The sequence below is a fragment of the Leptonychotes weddellii genome, chromosome 11, assembly GCF_054177405.1.
Source record: "Leptonychotes weddellii isolate Sample4059 chromosome 11, ASM5417740v2, whole genome shotgun sequence".
In the NCBI taxonomy this organism is placed as follows: Eukaryota; Metazoa; Chordata; class Mammalia; order Carnivora; family Phocidae; genus Leptonychotes; species Leptonychotes weddellii.
The window spans coordinates 44,795,001-44,801,863 of NC_138379.1; the positions used below are offsets into that span (position 1 = coordinate 44,795,001).

The window sequence follows — 6,863 nt, forward strand, 5'->3', positions numbered from 1 at the left end:
CAGATGCTTAAGTGACTGAGCCACCCAGGCATCCCCAATCTGTGTTTTTAAAAGCCCTTTGAAAGTTTGCGAACAGCTGCTATATTATTTTCAACAGTGGTTATACAGAGAAATTCATTACAGAGGCATTTGGATAAAAAATGACTGTCTTTGTGTCTTCCAAAGTTAGTGTCCCTCCAGAGAATTCTATTATCTTTTGATAGGAAATTACCATTTGCTAAATCAGCACTTTGTGCTCCTCTTATAATGACACAGAGGTACCTGAGTTTCCTCAAAAGCAGTGTTTTGTATGAGGATTATAAACTATTACCTATTTGAAGCATGACTTTATTCAGAAGTCCCTATGAAAAGGGTTAAAGCTGTATCTATAGGCATCCACCAAACAGAGGGAAGTCACATAACACCATCATTATGTGAAAACTGGGAGTGGTCAAAACTGTCCCTTTTCCTCTGAGAACCACTCTTCAGGTCCTGTTGTTCTTTGAGTATCAGGCCCAGTGGGATCTCCTAATAAGCTATTTCTTTTACCTTTTCTTCTTACTTGGCTTCTGGAGAGTCGTAGCTATGCCCAGATTTCTTGGGTGATGAAATACTAGAGTTCAAAATTTCCCCTAAATAGTATGAGAGTTTTGGTCCACTGCAACAAGAAAGCTTATATGTTCTGTCCCAGGAATAATTTCAAGAGGAGAGCTGGGGTGGGTAGGAAGCCCCTTCCCAGGAGCTAAAATCAGCTCAGCAAAAAAAGGGAAAATAATGTGCTATGAAACATGAAATAGGCAGATTCAAGTTGTGACTTAGAATAACAAGGCTCTGGTTATCAAAGGAGAAGAGTATAGGGTAAGAGTATAAGGTTAAGAAGAATAGAGTAGAACATTTCTAGGTAAGTTCTGTTTTTTATCATTAAAACTACCCCTACCTCTTCTTTCAGTTAGATTATTTTCCCTAAATGCCTTCTATCTGTAGTCCCCAATAATTCTATTTAACTGGCATTAACTTGCTAGCACCAGCAATTCTACGCCAGATATCTAAAAATACTGCCCCACTTCTGAAAATTGAGCAAGTTTACAGAGGCTGTAAGGGTTGAGGGAGTAAAGATTCAAGAATCAGATGGTTTTGAAATGATGCAGAAACACTGTCAGATATGACAAAATAGAGTTGATTTACAAAACCTGGCTCATAGGGAGTACTTAATAAATGCAAGTTAAATGAGAGGAATTGTTTAAGAAAGGAAATTTAAAAAGTGCTATGCAATAGAACACAGATATGGGCAGAGCCACAATGTGGGCAAGAGCAGAGAAGTGAGGATACGAATTTGTTAAGAAAAGAAAAAAGGAATGTGGAAAGCAATTTAGGCAAAAGGAACTGCTAGTCAGGGGTCCACTTCGGACACCGTCTCCAGAATTCCATGCACTTGACACCAAGGTCACACTGAATTTCTTAATTCAGTTACTTAAAATATACCTAAGCTTTCAAATATTGGCAAATTTTAAAACCCTCAGATGTTTCCAAATGCAGCCAGGACTGTGAGCCACTCTTTTGACTATGAAGTATGAAGATACCAGGGAAAAAAAGAAAAATGGCTGTTTCAGGAGATGATACGTGGTTTAGTATTATTAAAAATAGAAGTTTAAAAAGCAATTATATCTTCACAGACACACATAAAGGTAGGGAGTGGGTGATATGAAAGTGTGTGGGGAGATGGAACAGCAAGAGGAAACACGCTAAGGCAGGAACAAACTTAGCATGCTTATTTAAGAAGAGCAAAATGGTCAAGAGTGAAGTGAGCCAGGGAAGAGAGTGGTAGAAACTTGGAGCTGAAGGGGTGAGCCGAGGCCAAAGCACACTTTGTGTGTCATGAGTATCATGAGTATTCATGATTGGAATACTTCAGAGTGCCTTGTCCATCATGGCAAAGACTTTTGATTTTATTCCTTATATAATAGGAAGCTATTGAGTATTATAATATCATGCTATTTATGTTTTTAAAGATAACAGGGTCACTCTATGGGCAATAAGCAATATGTAGGCAAAAGAGAAGCAGAAAGACCAGTGAGGAGATTATTTTAGCGGTCTAAGTGAAAACAAAATGTGTATTGGCTAAAATGATGGTGGTGTAAATTAGAATAGTTGGAAGTCTAACTGGAAAAGGGAAAGTCAATTGGCCAAGAGAATAGTGTAATTGCAGGAACAGGATTTTAGTCAGTTAGGGTCAGATACCTATATCAAAAGCAAAGGAAATCTCTAATCAGGGATTGTATAAAAACAAGAGTAATAATTAATAATGAATGAGCTCAAATTTTAGGACAAGAACTAGAATGAGGCAGGTCTATAGTTTTTTAAATCATACACAAAATATTTAGTATAAGCAGGCTTTTTAAATATTTTCTTTCTTTCTTTCTTTCTTTTTTATTTAGAGATAGAGTCTCAAGCAGACTCCACACTGAGCACAGAGTCCCACACGGGGCTGCTTAAGATTCTCTATCTCCCTCTCCCTCTGCCCCTCCCCCCCTTAAAAAAAGTGCACCCTGTATGACTACTTTTGAGGGAGAATTATTCCATCTAGTATATTCTACCAAATGCTAGTGACAGTGTTAACTTCATTTGGGCAAAGATTCTCTTTGTGTTATTGGTCCTGGTTTCCTCTCCACCCCCCCCCACTTTATTAAAAAGATTAGCTTCCTTTTAGATGCCTAAGTTTAATACAAATTTCCATCATAATGCATAGCTAATTCCTATAGGAATCACTAATCATCTCCATGACTACAACGGCTCAAGGGACTTTCTAAATATCATTTTATGTGATAATGTTAAGTTCCCTAAAATGTGAGACAATGAGTAGAGGCTATAGGCACAAACTGGATACACATAACCTAAAAATAGATGAAATAGACAGCATGTGGGAGATGAAAAAAATAGATACAATGCAGGCAGGTATTTGTGGAAGGGGTTCTTGCTTTATTGCTTGTATCTATAGGTCTTTGGAAGGAAAGAGAAATTCTGCTAATTCATGATAGGAACTGAAGAATAAAAGAGCTGGTGGGCTCTAATTTGAAGTAAATCCCTCATGATTAAAAGCAATTCAATCTATACGTGAATGAGGGCCAGTTGTAAATGAAAGAAAGATGCACAGTTCATATAAAAAACTTCAAAGGACAGTTCATCGAGTGCATAAATACTTGAGAGCTAGTGGGAAGCAGCCATCTTATGGTGTCCTTATTTGGGCAATATATCCTTCATATATTGTCTGAAAATCAGAGGACCCCAGAAGGAGAAACAGGTTCATGACCAGAGAGTGTGGATCCCTGAAAGAGGGACAACACGTAAAAGCAAAGAAACTCAAAGGAGATTTCCCCCAACAGCTCAGCTCTTCTGCAACAAGGGGTGAGTAAGCATATTTCTTCTCTAATTGGGAAGCTTCCCAATGAGAAGATCATGGATTTTTCCATACTTTAATCAAGGAGAAAAATATTTATATATATTCTTCTATTCTTACTTAGGACTCCAGAAAAATTTTTTGAAGTATAGAATTGCTGAACTGGAACAGGTAAGAGTAAAGGTCCACTACAACATCCTCTATACAGAAAAGAATCCCGAAGCTCAGCTCACAAAGAAATGAGTATGAAAACAATAGAGTTGCTTACAGATGACTTGAAGCCAGACTGCAGACTCAGTGACCCCAGAGGTATTTTTCTATCTTTCTCTGAGCCCCATCTCAGCAAGTCATTAAAAGCCAAACTGGTATAAACAAACCACCACACATGTCTCATTGACAGGTGTCTAAACTTGCTTTAACAACCAACAGTTTCTACCATGCTAATCCTCATCCATTCCAGCTTCCTGACCTTCACTTTGATGGACATACCAGGCTTAGAGTCACAGCACTTGTGGTTATCTCTTCCTTTCTCCTCTATGTTTTTGGCTATCCTCATTGGCAATGGTGCTATCCTTTTTCTGGTGGCCACAAAGCCCGCACTTCACAGCCCAATGTACCTGTTCTTGGCCTTGTTGTTGGGGGCTGACCTCATATCTACTCTGGCTCTGTTGCCCAAGCTCCTCTGCCTCTTCTGGTTCAATGATCGGGACATAGCTGCCAATGCCTATCATCCAGATGTTTTTCATCCATGGAGCATCTGTGGTATGATCAGCCCTACTTGTTGCAATGACCTTTGACCGCTTCATGGCTGTGTGTGAGCCATTATGCTACAACACAATTCTGAGTCATTCCTTAGTTGGATGCCTGGGACTGGTGGCTCTAGCCAAGGGTGTGATTCTTATTCTGCCTATGCCTCTTCTACTTCAAGGGTTGAAATTCTGCCACATGGTCCTTCCTCATACCTACTGTGACCACATGGCTGTGGTAAAAATGGTCTGTGGCCATACCAGATCTAACTGTATCTATGGGCTCTTTGTGATTCTGCTCGTGATGGGACTTGATTTGCTGCTCATTGGCTTCCCTTATGGACTCATTCTGCAGGCTGTGGTACGTCTCAACTCTCGAGATGCTACCTGCAAAGCCCTCAACACCTGTTCAGCTCATCTCTTTGTCATTCTTGTCACTTATGTGACTGCACTCTTTTCATCTCTCACCCACCGCATAGGTCACAATATCCCACCTCATGCTCATGTTCTCCTTGCCAATTTCTACCTTCTTTTACCCTCAGTACTCAACCCTATCATCTATGGCATAAAAATGAAGGAAATACGGCACAAGGTGGCCAAAGGCTTTTGCAGAAGACCTGCAGAGGCTGTGAGCGTAGACAATATACCCATGAGTAAATAAAGAGTGAGGACAACTGACATTGTCTTTGCCCAAACATCCAAGACCCAGTTGTATCCCTGAATGAGATGTGGAGCAAATAGATCTGGAAGAGTGTTTGTGTGGTGTGGTTTCTTGTGTTTTGGCTTGAATAAAGAACCAATATGTTTGTGTTTTCATTGAGCTAAGACCTAAAAAGGAAGAGGCGAAGACGGCTCTTTCTATGTCTGTTTAACAAGAGCCCTCTTACGGCATGGGCCTCCTGATGACTTTCACATCTGTGTTCATGTTCATAAACTACACACAAGATTTTTCTGTAAATGATCCAAAATTATCTTTCCTTGTCTGGGTGGAAAGTTTATATTTGCTTTGGTTTTGTATTTCTTATTTTTTAAATTCTGTGTCTGTTTCTAAAGAATGTCTTAGTACTGAAAGGGACCTGACGTACTCATCATCTTTGGATACCACCTTAACATGTAATAATTCTTCAGGAAATTGATCTTTTCAATAAGAATTATTTTTAATGCAATGGCAAGTCAACATATTCACATGATTGCAATGATGTAGATGCTTATAACAAAAATGAAGGCGCTTAAAGAAGACATAGAGACTCAAAACGCAGGGACTATTGAAATGCATATCACAGAAGGTTTCATTGCAAGGAAAAACATGTGTCCAGATGACTAATTTAAAAATCTTCTGAGACCAGGAACTTTACCTTAAAAAAAAAAAAAAGCATATGTTAACAGGAAACTACCTGTTCCTCAAGTGATATTCCACGGTGACTCAGATAATGCACAAAGACCAACTTATATGATGAAGCTTTGCCATGCTCAACTACTTAAATCATTGTAGTGATTTCTATCCAATCATTTTAAATACATAGTTATCATAGGGTCAGTTGCATAATGTAATAAGACAAAAGTTTGGATAGTTAGGCAGAAATGACCCCATTTCTTTTTTTTTTTTTTTTTAAAGATTTTATTTATTTATTCATGAGAGACAGAGAGAGAGAGAGGCAGAGGGAGAAGCAGGCTCCCAAGCAAGGAGCAGAGAGCCCGATGCGGGACTCGATCCCAGGACCCTGGGATCATGACCTGAGCCGAAGGCAGACGCTTAACCATCTGAGCCACCCAGGTGCCCCAGAAATGACCCCATTTCTAACAAAAGTTAAAATGAATCCATGGGGTAGGAACTACTAAAAAATAAGATAGTCACAGTTTTGGGACACCTGGGTGGCTCAGTCTGTTAAGCGTCTGCCTTTGGCTCAGGTCATGATCCCAGGGTCCTCTGATCGAGCCCCGTGTCAGGCTCCTTGCTCAGCGGGAAGCCTGCTTCTCCCTCTGCCTACCCCTTCCCCTGCTTGTGCTCTCTCTCTCTCCCTCTCTCTCTCTCTGACAAATAAATAAATAAATAATTTTAAAAAAAGATAGTCACAGTTTTAGCACAGTTTTAAAGTTAAACAATTTTGATTATTGACTGTAAAGTCAGAAAAAAGAATCCCAAATTTCTAAATCCTTCTTAAATCTCTACCTCTGTGCTTGAGATTCTTAAAAAGATATGACACTGGGGATAAGAGTTGTGTATGTACTTTTTAAACCTAGCCAGGACTTCTGACCAATCCTGACCTCCTCTCTACTCTGTTCAGCTCGCCCGTCTATAAACCTTAAGAACATCTTCAATTCATATGACCTTGACTGAGAGAGCCCTCTGTACTAAATATTCCTTTTCCTTTAGTTTTCCCCGGTCTTGTCTAGCCTGCAGAGTAGGAAGAGGCTTACCAAACAGGGGAGAATATCATATTACCCTTATAAGAAAAGAAAGAAACCCTTACCTCCAGTCTATTCTGCTATTTATCTCTCTTAGTAAACAAATTTCCTAATTCATTCTTAACTATGAAAGTGTTTTTCTTATGAAGGATGTGTTGGGGGAAGTTTAGCCTGGGGGAAGGAAACAGTAGAGTCAGATAATTAGTCTATGGTGTCTTCCCTGTGCCTTTGTGTATTTCATAACCCAGATTTCCCATTGAAGGGTGGAACGTAGAGAGAGGATTTATGCTTGACACTGACTTTTGGCCACCATCATGATCAGCATGTCAGAGTTTAAA

The 6,863-nt window shown here is 39.5% G+C and overlaps 1 pseudogene; it reads left to right on the forward strand.

The window, feature by feature from the left end:
- Positions 1–3,526: 3,526 nt before the first annotated feature.
- On the forward strand, positions 3,527–4,780 carry LOC102751210 (olfactory receptor 52P1-like; annotated as a pseudogene).
- The last annotated feature ends 2,083 nt before the right edge of the window (positions 4,781–6,863 follow it).